Genomic DNA, 16,509 nt, shown 5'->3' with positions numbered 1-16,509 from the left:
TTTTCCCCCAATGAAAAACCAAATCCTAATAAAATTTGGATTAAAATCACGTGTAAAGAGTCGTTTGGTTTCTAGAAAGATCAGACTATTACGAAATTCAGAAATTTATGTTGAAATACCCTCATTCATAGAATGTGCTATTTTATTTATTTTTTAAATCCATTGAAAAATATTTCTAGATATTATAGCTCTCAGTACAAGTGGTAATTCATAGCTCCTTAGAGCTGATAGGCAAACACCCATGTATTTTCAATGATTAGGTATGTTTCCAAAAAAGTAGGTGCCACTTCTCGGATTTCGTCACTTTGTCGGTTTGAGACAGTGGTTGACTGTCAATGTAAACAGGTCCACAAGTATATCTTCTTGTAAATAGAAACATCTAATTTTTTATAGTTTCTTTCAAAACTCCAGTTCCTTTCAGCAACCGATGAACAGACGACTTCCCTTGTCCAGGTTAAGCCGATTTATCAATAGAAAGAATACGGTTAAGACCAAGAATTTAACCTGTTAACCATATAAAAAGATTTCTCTCGTTCAACTGCTGTACAGTATATACATGAGTAAATCCGACAGGGAGCATCCGAAAAATGATATAGGAAAAATTTAAAAATTATTATTCTTTTAATAGCATTTTGCAAACAGGTTTACAGAAAGCCATAAGGTTAGAATTCATACAAAAATCATATATCTCTTGCATATCATCAAGTATAGTTAATTAGTTCAGGAACTGGTAATTTTAAGAAATATGGGACCAGGCCAGAACGATTTAAAAAATATATCAATTTTTTAATTACCTACCTAAAATAGGTATTGATTCCGACAACTATAATACGCCATTATCATAGGGTTATTTTTGGACTCGAAGAACCCTAAAACATTCAACTTAAGTAAAACCTTTGTTGGACGATTAACATGCTTCTTATACTTTTAGTAATTGAGGTTGTGAGAATGAATAATAGTTGCAGTTAGCCGGTCGTTGAGGTATCGTTAAAGTTATTAACGAGAAGTCTTTTAACAATAATTTATGAAATTGTGTTCAAATTGTTATAAACACTACAATTAATGAATAATTGTTGGTAGGTAGAGGGAAAACACCATTTTTCGTTTTTTTTTTCTTCATTTTATTTAAATGATAAGCAGCTCCTATTTGTATTTCAATTATGACCACCAGTGAAGAGTCATTTTAACTCTCAGTGCTAGTGGTAGTTAACAGCTTCTTTGAGCTAATAAGCAAACTAACTCGTCGTTTCAGTGATTAGGTTTGTTTCTAAAATGTGGGCGCCACTTCTATGAAACGCTTTTGTCACTTTGTCGGTTTCAGATAGTGGTTAATTGTCAATAAAAAAAGGTTCACAAGTATGCCTTCGAGTAAATAGAACATGTAATGTTTCATAGTTCGATTTTTTTTCTTCATGATTTTATCGAAAACACTAAACCGATGAGTTGTGCGAAGGTTGCAGAAACTATTATTGTTGTAGATGTAATGTGTGCAGGAGCGGTTTGATATGGAAACTGTTGAACTTCATATTATAACTAAAATTCAATGAATTGAATCCATTTTACTTTATTTATATCTTTTTAATATATAATCATTTAACTTATTTTCCATAGCCATCTCCCAGTCCATGAAAAGGACACAAATTATAGTATATTATTTTATTTCATTTTATACCAGATCGGCCTGGTGCGCCTTACATGGTTGATATAACCGTTATATTATATATATATATTTTTTTTTTAACAGTTGATTATGGGTGGGGGGTATAACAATGTAACCTAACTATAAACAATGTTATTATTAAAAGAAGAAGAAAAATAGATAAGATTAATGCTTCTTAATAAAAGAGGAAAGTAAAATTAATAACAAAAAATAATGATATTGGTACACTTAAATAAAACAAACAATTGCCCTCTAATAGTAAAAAGAAACAGGTTAATTTGAAAATGGGACGAGAGAAGAAAATAGAAAAAACAAAAATAATAATAATGAATAAATAAAATGAGTAATAATAAAAAGTAAAATAGAGGTAGTTTGACTATGAATTAATTTTATATTTATTAAAATTTATAACAGAATGTCCTGCAGCAGTCTGGTGGCATGAACCGTTTTTTTAGATTAGATTAGATTAGATTTTTATTCAGGGCGATCAACATCTAGGTTATTACACCCTTTTTACTTCATCTATCTTCTTGACTTATAGTTGAATGTAGACTATTTCCTTTTTACACTGGTCGGTATTGGTGGATTATATTTTAGTATAAAGTTGTGTTTCTTTGAGAAATTTTATTATTTTGTCTATGGATTCTTCCGAGTCTTTAAGGGCCAATTCTCTTGTTCGTGGAATTTCATTATTTTCGAAGGCTTGACGAAATGATGGGCATTCTTCAATTATATGCTTTATTGATAATGGGGAATGACAGGTTTGGCATATAGGCTGGTCCTCTTTTGTGATTAAGTGAAGGTGAGTTAATTTGGAATGTCCTATTCTTACTCTTGCTACAACCACTTCTTCTCTTCTGTTTCCCCTTATGGCACTTGTCCACTTTTGAACCGTTTTTTGATATAATCATCTATTGACTCCATTTGTAATTCACTATGCAATTGGCTATTTCTTATGAATCAAGGAGCATTAACTGCGATTCTTACGACTTTATTTTGAAAAGATTGTAGTTTTTTTCCTTTTCGTGAAGGATGCCGCTCCCAAGACTTCACAGCCGTACGTCAGCAGTGGCCAGAGAATTGTTTTAAATATAAGAACAGTTGTTTCTGGTTTTAGTTTAGTATTGCCGTTTAAGATAGGATACAGCATAAATCATATTATAAAACTATAATCTTCACAGTTTCAGTTTTCGGCTACTGTGTGCAATGAAAAGAACGTTAGGCTGGAGCTGAAAACTGGATACTGTATTCTTTCGTAGTGTAGAATTAAATTATTTTTCTTTCATATATTTCATTTTTATTTATTTATATACAATTTTTTTTATTTTTTTTTACTGAAATCGTTAACATGTACTTGCACAACAGTTAAGTTCTATGGCTGTAAGTGAACTTAATAAACTTAACTTTTCACTGCTGTCTTTCCATGAGAAAGTTAGAACTAAGAAAAAAGTTGGTGAAATATTCGAATATTTCACCAAACTAAAGTCAAACAATAAATATATTAGTAGTTATCATATTTTTGTGAATAAGAAAACGATAAGAACAACGATTATATAACAGAACGTTCTTTAAGGATTTTATCAATTTCCTCAATGAATTTTCTTTTTATACAATATTAGAAAAAAATACATAATTTTTTTAAACAGGTAACCTCCCAAATTTTAGCCACGAGCGTCCACTGATTCTGTAAAAGAGAAGAAGATGGATCAAACAGTGGTCTTTAATTTTTTTTTATCATTTCAGAGAATTGAATAGATGGGCTATAGTCATCTCGGGAGTCACGAGCATGTACCTGATTTTATGTCAGTCAAATTTGACTTTCCATAAACATAGGTACTGCCGCTAGGCATCAACGAATAAATTAAGAAACGATAGGTTTATAAAACCAATTGGATTATTTCAATTTATTTTAAGAAAGAGTATATGAATGAAATTTTTTCATCTGTAGAGTGCTAATTTAAACTATGTATTGACCTTTTGACAATCCTGGGTATTATTAAGGTGCTTCGTCATCTGCCCCTATACCTGTTCAGGGTATCGTTCTGCGAAGCTTTTAGGATGTCCCCGGATATGAAAACATCAGTGTTAAGTTTGTCACATTACCAGAGTCCCAGAGGAATCAAATTAAGCAGGTGCAGGCCCTTCCTGGACATGTCAAACTGAGGAGGGGGACGCCTACCTCGCGAGGGTTCGGTCATCGATGGCCAATGAGAAAGGAAATTCAAAAATAAGGTAATGCCCTAAAAGGGAAGTGGGAGAAAATACAGAGGAAATCTAGATTAGGAAGAGGACAGTCAACAGGAACGCTTAGACGGAAACAGTCATGAGGCAGGCTTAGAAGATGCACTTCGACCAGAAAAGTCGTGAGAAGGGCCACGAGACCTGGACATCCCTTATGAACAAGACGACACCTACGGCACTACATCCCACGACATCAGCAGCTATAAGTATAAATTAACCAATAAGTAATAATGTAATAATCTATATTTTATGGCAACCTTCATCTGAATCATTACAACCATTTTAATCATAGTAATAAATTGTAAATAAATAGTTAATCTCTTTATGGAGTTTATATACTATTATATAACCCAATATACCACCCTTTATTATACTATATAATTAATGGTAATAACATTTTATAAATATAAAGGTATTTAATTGGTAAACTGGTTTAATTAGTAAAACACACAAATAGCCTTTGGAAAATAATCCAATCATAATAATAATTTTTAGGATCCAATATATAATTAATTAATTAACTTATTTTTGGATAATTCCCTTCAGCGATTATCCTGGCATCCCAAGTAAATCACCATAGCATACATAGCAAGAGTTACCACTGATAAAATTGTGCATAATAGCTCTTGTCCACGACTAACAGGTGAACATTCTATGTCTCGAAACCAAATTAGTGTTTTCAGCTCGATGGAAGACAAATTTTGTAGTAAGTTTATCACGAACAAATCAGACGAAAATCTGTATAGAGATATGCTTCAGCTATTGAAATTTTGTTAAAATGTTTATGAAACGTCTATTAGGTCTTCAGTGAAAATTGAAGTAAAAAAGGTAGTATAGTCGGTCGATAAGTCGTCTAAGAGCATTCAATATAAAAGAGGTTCCAAAATGAAGCCTTGAAGAACTCTTTGTTCATTGGATAACTTTGATAGTTGACCAATTTAAATAAAAAATATGCATCCTCGTTTCTTATTTGTTCTTTATCAATCACTAAAATAAATTATACCATATGACATAATTGTTCATTTAAATGCTATATATTTTGAACAATAGTTTGAAAAGGGAAATAAGTTATATATTCGGAATATTAAAAATTAGTATTTTCCAACTCAAGGTAGGAATTTCCACCTCAGGTGAAGGGTCCTTCCTAGACCATTCTAAAAAATCAGGTACTTGTTCTAAATAAACGTCCAGGATCACTGGTGGAATCAGCAGCCCAAGTGTTGGGATTAAAGGAAGCACGGCAGGTCCATGTTCTAATGATAATGTGTTATATAGCTTTTAATTTAGAGAAAAAAAATATGGAATCGGTTGAAATATATAGTTTAAATACATAGATAAATAATAAACACAGTTTCTAGCACCACCCATCATAGAATGGCAGTTTATTCAAAACTTTATTCGGTGTTAGAACCTTTCCCAAATCCTCCCTTCTACATAAACCTTTGCCACCATCCTAATGCTTTGGTTCAAACCTTATCTAGTTCTACCCATCCCTACAGCCCACCTAGAAGGTTGAAACGGCAGTGGCCAACAGACTTATTGTAAAATAAAAATGTGAAAAAGACTCATTAGATGTGAGAAGGTGCGAGTTGGTTATATATACACGATAACAGGAATCGATGGCAACGTTTTTCATTGGCTGGTTGGAACATAATCCCTGATATTGTGCCCGCAGGTGTATCAGCTAACTGTAGGCTATGACATGGAGCATAGCCGAAGCCAGCTGGCGAGGACAATGAGACGAGGCCGAGCCAAAGCAATAACAAACTCCATTGTCTCCGCACTCTCACAACGTTATCTGCTGCACTTGTGACACACTTTCAAGGGATGGCTATGCCCGAGCATGCTTCCGTCTTCTTTAAGTCCCAGCTGTCTTCAGAGGATGCCAATCTTAAAGCATTCTTCGAAGGGGACAATGATATCTTCTAATGGCGGTAGATTTCACATACGTGAGTCTTTATCTTGCTATGGGAGTCTCTTTTATGTGGAATATATGTTAGACTACACCTGCAGTATTCTCGGTATAATATAAAAAAAAAAAAAAAAACTCAAGGCGAAAAAGATGTATTGAAACCTTAAGTTTATTTAAGATTAAAAACTTTTAAATATATTGAATTTTTTATTTGTATTTTATGTAAAATAGCACTCAAACGAAAACAGCAAGCAAACCATTTCTTTCAATGTTAACTAATTATAGTATTGGAAATTCAAATACCATTAAATACTAATTTCAACTAAATATTCAGGATTTATATGGTTCGAGGGACCATTGCCAAGGAGGGGACAGTATACACCCAGAGCAACGCCCTTGAAACAATATTTCGATTTCGCTCAGAAAATATAAGGCATACTTTAAAAACTACTCACATTAGCTAATTCTAAATTGCAGGATTGTAAATTAGATAATTTTGTAGCCATTTGATGTGAATTTTATTTTTATAATAATATTTATTTATTGACAAGTACTACATTCTGCCACAACTTCGGTTATAAGTAATAGTGATAAATGATCTCGTTCATACTAAAATTATAAAATATTAAAAATAAAATAAATATATAACAAAAAAAAATAAATAAAAGATAAATAACACAAACATAGTCAAACTATGTACATGAACTAATAAGGAGAAAATGAAATATGTAAAATTTTGAACAAATATAATAAAAGCGATAATCATATTTGCACTACTATGCACAATATTTCCACTCTCGATCTGAAGACAAAAATATGAAAAAATAATATTGAATGCCGACGATATGGCTAATATATCAAGGTTTCTTGATAGGTTCAAAAAAATTATCCAATTAATATGAAAATATTAATAATTAAAAAATATTAAAACTAAACATAATGAAAGATAAAAAAAGATTGTAATATATGAATAAAATAATAAATAAACGAATGGTATGAACTAAATATTGAAAATAAACCCACACTAAATAAAGAAATCAATTAAGACTAAATAGAATAAAACCGTAAAAGTCAAGTTAACACATAAATAGAATGCAGTAAGATTAACATGTGGATGATTAAATGTTTAAAATATCGGTTACATAAAACTAAATATATAACAACTGTAAAGAAATTATATGAGGGATTTAAAATCAAAAAGGTATGGAAATTTTCAACATTTCTGGAGTAAGTCAAGAAATACCATCTGAAGGGCTGAACTGTAAGAAGAAAAGTTAACTAAAGCACAACCTCGCTTATACATTGGCTGTTCTTAAATATGTCATCAACCTCAAACGTATTTGAATTCTAGAATGATGTAAGTCATTTTCTGCTGTTCAAACGAGAAGTTTAATTTAGAATATTTTACTTGACGATTACCTTTAATCAAATCTTATATCAATGCCAAATTGGTTCACCACCACAAAGTTTGGACTTGAAGAATCAAAATAATTTTAGTAAAACAATCTGTTTCTTAAACCGAGGTTTATTTCGCATACTTAACTCTGCTTTAACCCAGCAATATAATTATATGTAATACAAATAAATGTGCGCAGAAGCGTCAGCATTAAATAAATAGTTTTTCTTCTATTTTTCGTATTAATGTTTAATGCCTCACCGACCGCCTGATTACTAATACCGTATTTCAAATAATAATAATTATTTAGAGTTACCTATATTATGAAACGTAAAATTAGAATATACAGACTGAGCTAGACAACTCTTATTCCGAAGCTAGTTAGTAACAGTACTCAGCACCGCTGCAGGACACTCGGGACTAGTGTCACGTGTAGGTAATACCCAGCTTACATAAAGGACTTATGTTTATGTGTATGTGTGTCTTCGGGTAAAGGAGGGAGGGGGTTAAAATTCTGTCCGTGTAGCTATAACGGTCCACAAGGCTATTAACAACGGGTCACTTACAGCTTTCTCCAGCACCGAAATAGTCACCTCCAGTAGAGAGGTGACTATACTCTGGACCACTGATGTGAGCTTAAGGGTTAGTAGATAAGAGGATGGTACCGAATTTCTAATTAAAGACTGGTAAAAAAAGGAATAAATACATAGTTGTAATAAAATTATAAATTGTGAATGCAGGTTCGTAGTATTCAAGTGCAAATATTATCATCAACAAGGTATTATACTAAAGTATATCATTTAAAATATATATGTATATGTATTATAATATATATTTTAATTTTATTTCATCTCCAGGGAGAGGGCGGAGGGGAGGTAGATTACGCTTTATCAGCTGAGAAATTTCAGTTGAGGGTCACATTAGCTGATATTGTGATATATTTATAGGACAGGGACCAATAAAGGCAGTCTTTCATCTGAACTTGTGTTTATCCTTCCTCATCTCTTTTTCTCTTGCATTTTGCTCTCGAAAACGCTTAAGTAATATATATGCAAGGGAAAGACGAGAGCAAAATGAATAAAAAAAAAAGGAATGCGGAATGACGGATATAAGTTCAGATGAAGAACTGCCCTTATTGGTTCCTGTCCTCTATACATATCATGTCAGCTGATATGGCCAACAGTCAGCGAAGATACTCCAGATTACTGCCAGAGGTAGCTTAAATCTTTCTGCGATTTTTGGATGTTTTAATGATCTCATAGTCACGATGTGCACCCTAATAATTATAATCCTTAATGGGCCCTCAGATTGCATGTGAGGATCGAGACGAAAGCATCCAAAAACCGACAAGGAGGTGGGGATGCAAATTCATTGAAAGATGCAGTGGTATAGTATAAAACGAAATTTCTTAAATCAAATTCAAGGAGATGGGGAAACGTCGTGGGAAGCGGTGAAGGAGCGACTAAAAAAATCATTTGGAGGGGATAGATAATCCCCCGAAGAAGATACTCGGGAAACATGGGTATCTAGGCAGGCTATTGGGTAGTATGCTAGAGGATTCCTGGTGTAGTTGACCAGGATGACAAAGACGTTCAATTTAGGGAGACATAGGTTGTGGAAGAATTACGCGGTCGGACGGGATTTTTGACCATAATTCTTAAAGTGCTACTAGAAACAAAGAAAGAGGTAAGGGAGACGGATTACGTAAAGACAACATATTCATAGTGTGTACCCAAGAGATGATGGACGTGAGCGCACCGGAAGAGGAGTCTCGAATGGAAGTTAAAGAACCCAGATGAATGAGAGTCTCAAATAACCGCCCTGGTACCACACCTACTCCCAAGAGAAGAAATGAGTGTTGGGAAAAAGTCTTAAAGAGATCAAGTAACACCGATAAGAAACCAGGGAAAGCAAAACATAGAAGTATTGGCCGTCAAGAAGATCGCAAATGCCATTATATGCCAGTGGATATCTAGTGGTACAATGCACTCGTACGCGGTGTTTCTAGTGTGGAATAGCGGGATATATGTATCCCTATGGGGAGACAATGTCACTATTTATATCACAGGCAAGGATCAGGTGCCTGAATGATAGGGCAATAATAGTCAATTCACAAGGCATGTGAGACAGAAGAGTCTTTAGAAACACCGGACACTTCAGAGACAGACGGAGTAGCCTCCTAGACGAGGAAAGAAAAGCAGATGAAGCATTTGGAGGTGTACCGACATGGGGAGCACCAACATCATCGTGGACCGACAGGCATTCAGGGAACAGAGAGTTGGAAAGAGGGTACTAGTCCAGTCATGTCTATGCCATTTGGTTATTCTGAGTGGGCCCTGTAGTGTAGAGAGAGTAGCAGAATTGGCTTAATAAGGTAATAGTGAACAACAAATTACGTGAAAGATAACCTCAGATCTCTCCTAGGGAACGGAAAGATCAGGGTTGATCTCTTGACTCTCATCCATCTGGGATCTTCAACTTCCATTCAGGACTCCTCCTCCGGCGTACTAGCGTCTATCATCTCTTGGGCACACATTATGAATATGTTGTCTACGTAATCCGTCTCTCTCACCTCTTTCTTTGTTTCTAGTAGCACATTAAGAATTATGGTCGAAAATCCCATCCAGCCGCGTAATTCTTCCACAATCAATGTCTTCCTGAATTGAACGTCTTTCTTTTCCTGTTCAACCGTGCTAAGACTCCTCTAGCATACTGCCCGCTAGACTGCCACGATTTCCATGTTTCCCGAGTAACTTCTTCGAGGGATTACCTGTCCCCTCCAAATGCTTTTTTGAGTTGCTCCTTCATCGCGTCCCATGGCGTTTCCCTTTCTCCTTGAATTTTATTTAAAGGGTTTCGTTTTATCCAGCAGCTTTCAGTGAATTCGCATACCCATTATCAGGCAGGTTTGTAGATGCTTTCATCTCGAACCTCACTAGCAATCTGAAGGCTCATTCAGGATCATATCTTAATCTTAAATCCTAAATCTTTATTATAATCAATAAAGATTATAATAGAATCTTCTGATCCACTAAAAGCTATCGTCTTACACATAGTATCTCTCGATGACGTTTATAGAGAGTTGGCTAAGCACAAAATTGTCAAACTTAAGTATGGATATTCCCTTCTCGGATTACTCTTCCTTAGGAGGCAATATGTAACAATGTACATAGTGAATCAGTACATTCTAGAACTATTTTTGGAAATGAGTGTTGGACTTTGATTTCACTCTCCCTTCTCTGGATGTCTCTTCAATGCTATAACCTTTTCTTTCTTTCATAAGGACCTTCAGCTAGTTCCTATAGGACTCGTCATTCCCTTCACGACTGTAAGCTGGTTCCTCACCGATTCTTGGAGATTCCTTTCTTCAAGGACCTAAAGCTAGTTGTAGAACTTGTCACACCCTTCACGGAGCGAAGTTTCAGTCCTACAAGGATTTACTGTTAGTTCCAGTAAAACTCATTCTATCTATTTTTTCCCTAACCAGCTACCTTTACCCAATGAATTGTCAAGGTATTTCGATGTAGTGTACCTCTTATCTTCAATTAGGTTTGTCACCAAACAAGATGACACCCCCTCGTCAATATCCTACGAAATAAAAGTCAGCTCCATTGGCTATACACGATACTGAGCATCATCAGGACTGCAGTCTTGACTTAAATAAAGTATTTATTTATAATAAATAAAATAAAAGATAAAAGGGATTATACCAACCGATAACCCATTTGTTAGAATAACTTCTATTTTATATTTTTCATAAAGGAAATTAAGCATTGTGAAAGCAATTGGTTGATACCTCAGATTTCGTTTTACGAAGTACTTCGGAGAATATTTGTCGAATCTCCCAAGAAACCGTAAGAACAAGAATAACACTATCACAAAGGAGTGGCGTGGACTAAGAAATGTTCTTCACAGGTATTATGCAAACTGGGTGGACGTTAAGAACTCTATTGGCGGTGATAAAACAACATAATCGGTCTCTAACAGTTTTATGGCTGATTTACAGTAAGATTGCGCAACCGATGCTCTCCTCTTCCACAGTATTCCCTCTTCTTAGCCAAGGATTACGGAACATATCTTTGTTGTTTATATCTCTCCTTGACAGCTATCGATATTGAAATATGTTTTATGACTGTTCAAATCACTGTATAGTCAATTGGAATTTTGCAATCGTGGTAAATATGTCTTCTAAACGTTAGCAGAAAAAAAAGTATTTCAAATGGACAAAACTACTCAGACAAAGAAAAGTAGAAACAAAAATTATGCAGGAACGTCAATGCTTTTACTAATTGTTCATTCGATTTAATGTACAATTCTATGGTTTTGATATCTTTTTGGCCCTTAAGTCATACTTAACCCTCAACTTCCTACTTTCCAAACGATCATTTTTTCAAATATATGTGTACTAAATGAAAATGCAATCATGCATGCGCATGCGAAAGTAGGGGATAGAATCTGAAAACAAAAATCTATATAAGACCAACTAGATACTTATAAGCACAATTACTGAAATTTCATTAAAATCAGATCTATAGATTTTATATAGAGAAAGGGAAACAATTGTAATCGTGTAAAATTTTGAATTCGTGTGTGTCTCTCCGAGTTCAAAACGAAAAGTCGAATAAATTCGATTAAGCAGAGTTGCAATTTATGAAATCCATTTTTGGCAATTTTTTTTTTCGATTTTAACTAAAATGACTCTAACGATGTTGATTAAACTCGCTAATGGCAATGTAGAAGTAAATGGTCTGTTAACATAAGCTAGGTTTTATCCTCATTGAAATAATCTGACAGCAATTAAATAACGAATTTTTAAAAAATCTGTAAAGTAGCATTGATTTTGTTTATTTAAAAAAAAAATAAACAGTTCCCGGTGTTAGCAATAATAAATAGATAAATAGACAATATTAAAGAACTTTACTAATAAATAATAGGGACAAAAATAAAAATTTCCAATTCTCGGAAAAACCGAGACAACCCCGTCTTTTCCGATTGCATAACAGTTTTTTTTTAACTGTTGTACTATCGGCACGAACAAAATTTGTGTTCAAAACTTCATAAAAAAAATAAAATAAACAATTTTTGATTTAAAATTAGTCTTTAGATTTTTTTTTTTTTTGTTTTTTTTCGAAACAGTGATAACTTTAACATGTGCCCACTAATCTACGAAAACAAAAACATGAGACGAATGAAGAAAGATGCGCGTACCACACAACATTTTTTTTTATTTCATTCATCAATACAAAGCTTCCCTCTCTTTGGTTGTCAGGAAGAAAAAACTTGAAAATTGCGTGCGCATCAAGTTTCACTTATCACACTAATTTGAGATGAAAATAAATCTTGTACATTTCAAAACAGTTATTGATATAATATTTAGAATCTCGATGCTTTCCTAATCAATATGTTTCATATACAGCTAAGTTTAAATAACATACGACTGTTGTCATAACTATACAATAATTATCTAATTCTTTCATATTTTATATCGATCCATCGATTTTGATCGAAGTATTATTTTTTCTGTTGATATGATAAGAACTTAGACGCTTCCTAGAATATTACACCTTCACAAAAAGATAACAAATCAGTTAACTAAGGAATAGGATCAGAAGGCATCGGGCGGTCTCGACTATTTGTGATCTTCAATCTTTCCAAGTGGATAGTGGGAAAACACTTTTCTTCTTTATTTAATTATCGAATTCTTTCATGAGAACATAAACATACTCCCGCCCTCCGTGCTAGCCTTTATTATAACGAGTAGGTTGGTCGATGTACGACGTATCACAATCTCACGAGATGAGATCATAACACAAAAAATAAAAAGGCAATCCTTACAGTTTCGTACGACTTTTCGTTTTTCAACAAGACTGTAAAATGTTTGGCTGTCCGTATTTCCGTCAGTAATTCGATATTTTGCATGAAAGCAATATTTCCCCTTAGAATATAGTCCATATATCAGTAATTCAAAGTAAAGATTGTATTGGGGTTCGCACCTAAAGGATAACGTGTGAGTGAACATATTAGATATTTTATTTTCGCATTCATGAGTCTAAATTGGAAGAAGAGACGGGGGCTGCCGTCATGGGGAAGTGGTTTATGTGCTCTCCCAGACTCAGTTCCACAATTTATAGCTTATGTGATTAGCAATTAATCAATCATTGAAATTCTTAGATCTTACTTAATCTTAGTTATTCTCTCGGATTCAAGATCAACTGTAATATCTATATTATAGGTGTTTTTTCCTTAGAGGTGGTTAGTGCTCTAGATCTCATATGAATTTTTTCACTGAACATGGCGTGTGTATGTTTGCATGTGTATCTTATTTTATACAATGACAAAATAGTATTTTATAAAATAAATAATATTTCAATTATATACTCCATGCTATACCAGCCCATAAATATGAAAACACTACGTAAAATAATCTTTTAATTTAAACATTTAAATTGTTTTATCAAGTTTTTTTTTTTTTTAATTTTACATTATTAAAATTATATTATTATATTATTATTGGAAAAAATAGTACGTTCTAAAGCATTTAGGATGCTTAACAAGTTTGGACCAACCTTTTACCAGCAAGTTTTATTTGTTTTGTTATTAACCAGTATCGAAATAAAACTTATTTAATTTATTTCCAATCCACTGACGCATATACTGATGGCTAATTTTTAGCTTTCAGATTCTAGAGATGGTCAAAAGATAATTTTACCAATAACAATTTTGTAGTTGAATCATTCACCAAAAACCTAATTAATTGATTTGACAATGGTATTGAATATATTAATTAATAATGTGTTAAATGAATTGTTGATGATATATTTAAGTATTTTTTTCTTTTCTGCCTTCCATAGTTATCATGTAAGGAGCAGGGTGGCCAGATTTAATTTATGAAATGGAGTACAGATACAAGATGTAGCATATATAACAAACTCAAATTTTTATTTATATATTTATTTTGTAATAGTGCAAATAGAAATTTTTTTAAATGGATTAAAACTTTTACCAATTTCAAAACATATCTATTATCCAGTTTAAAAAAATAGGTAAATTTGAAGTTCTCTGAAGTCATATTAGAAAAGGAGTGTTTCAATTCCTAATGAATACTTCCAACTTGGAAACATATTTTTCACCTAACATCTTGTTTAAACACTAAACCATAAACATTTTTCTCAGCTAGCATCTTTTTTAAAGTCTAAATTATATAAATTTTTCTCAGCTAAAATCTTGTTGAAAACATTAAACCATAGACATTTTTCTCAGCTAAAATCTTGTTTAAACACTAAACCATAAGCATTTTTCTCAGCTAGCATCTTTTTTAAACATAGACCTTTTTCTCAGCTAAAATCTTGTTGAAAACACTAAACCATAGACTTTTTTTCAGCTAACGTCTAGTTTAAACACTAAAAAATTGTAAAACTGTATTATGTAAACTGTATATGTAATTTTTATGCAATTATATATCGCTATAATACAGATTCAATGTTCACTTGGTTTTGTTCATCGATCCACTTTTTTTTTTTCTACCATGATAAACGCAAAGAAAAATTCACAAAATTTTATAAGTTGTACGCCTGTATTAGCTGGTAAAAATAATTATACCTAGTTTGAACAGCTAGTAACTTGGTCCCATAACTTGTCCTGACCATCTCTTTCATATTTTGTTTAGGTTAAGTTATACTTGGACCTACTTTTCAAATTGAAGGTTGACTGTTTCTTTTTTTTAATTTATCTATTCACAACGATTATATTCAAACAGACAACTGATAAAATTTTATTTTCAAATCCGTATGATTGTGAATAACAAAGCTTTGGCTTATTTGACTAATTCTAGGATGACAAGAACCAAAGCAGGATATACCCTTCAAAAGTCGGATATTTGATCACAATATACTTATAATTTTTTAAGCTCCATACTATAAATAGCGATTTTACCTGTATAAAAATTTTAGTAAAATATGATATAATCTCAAAAATGTAGAGAGAAATTTAGTGTAACAACTATTTACTATAATTTGAATGCACTAAGACCGTAATGGAGTATAGTGAAAAGAAATGAGTTTGAAGGAATTCTGATTTATTCAAGATATAATCCCAGTTTCGTTAATGAATTTTTTCCCTTTATAGACCATTTAGAATGGATATTTCATAAATAACAAATAAACATTACAGGTAACCTTAAAATACCAAAGGTAGTAAAACGTAATACCCAACACAATTTATTTCCTTTTTTCACAGTAAAGCACTCACTAATTCATTGTTTCTTTCTGTTTTAGAGTGATCCGGAAAAAAACAAAATTTCTCAAAACTTCTTTTTCCATAATGAGATTTCAGCTAATATTACCTAGAAATTATAAATTCATTTTTTTTAATATTAATAAATTAATAAAAAAAATGTTTAGTACCTTATAAGATTTATTATTTGTACTTTTTAACTATATTTACTTCTGTCCTACCTCAGCTATTCGGATTTCGTAAGGAGATGCACATACGATCTCTAGCAATGAGAATACATTATGTCAAAAATGATTAATTCATATTTATATGACAAATACTCACTAGACGTTTCTGAACAGTTTATTTCTAATTAGAATATTTGTATAAAAATAATCAGAAGTATAGACACTAAAGAAATGGAAGGGAGCTAGTGCTATCTCTCGGTTGATAGCGGAACTACTTGCAACTCATCGCTGCCAGCAGTCGCCCTCTTGTGTCAACTTTTTCCAAACTTCGACAATATTTTCTGAGTTACAAGAATCCTCATATTAATCAAAATAACTCAGTAATCCTACTTTTTAATTTGATATGACTATAAATGCAAAAATAAAACGTTTGTCAGCTTATAATAATACGCTGATTTATATATCTATTTTGTAGTAATAATTTTACGAAATTTAATTTTATGAACCTAAAAGTACAACGAAGGTGTAAGGTGCCTTATATAAAAGATTTTACAATGTTAAAGAAATAAGCAATTATATTTATTAATTTACAATTGATATCTTCGAGTCAAAGAAAATATAAGACAAAATAATCTTCTTTAATCAACTTGCGTCTAAGGATTCATTTTGTTATACACACGCATATATATTTTTTTTTTCGAGGAAAAACCCTCAAGGAAAATTACTAGTTATTTCTTTATTTAACTATTGGGCGATATTTCGGACGTGTCCATCTAAAATTATATTTGAAAATTAAGAACTTATCAAAATTTTATATTAATTTTCAAATTTAGATATTTTCATAACTATGTTACTATTTACCAGGGCATTCAAAAAGTCCTGTCGTTTTTCGTTTGTTCGT

The 16,509-nt window shown here is 32.4% G+C and overlaps 1 long non-coding RNA gene across 1 annotated transcript in view; it reads right to left on the bottom strand.

Annotated features, from left to right (window-relative positions):
- Positions 1–15,418: 15,418 nt before the first annotated feature.
- LOC106689578 (uncharacterized) overlaps positions 15,419–16,509 on the bottom strand; it is a 9,519-nt gene continuing 8,428 nt past the window's right edge. The window contains exon 3 of the long non-coding RNA XR_001344466.2: positions 15,419–15,550. This is a non-coding gene — a long non-coding RNA (uncharacterized lncRNA). The remainder of the gene's footprint in view (positions 15,551–16,509) is intronic.

The sequence above is a fragment of the Halyomorpha halys genome, unplaced genomic scaffold, assembly GCF_000696795.3.
Source record: "Halyomorpha halys isolate HHAL.00 unplaced genomic scaffold, Hhal_1.1 Scaffold1399.1, whole genome shotgun sequence".
Classification (NCBI taxonomy): Eukaryota; Metazoa; Arthropoda; class Insecta; order Hemiptera; family Pentatomidae; genus Halyomorpha; species Halyomorpha halys.
The sequence above is the reverse complement of the archived record's forward strand: the minus strand, read 5'-3'. Positions and strand labels throughout refer to the sequence as shown.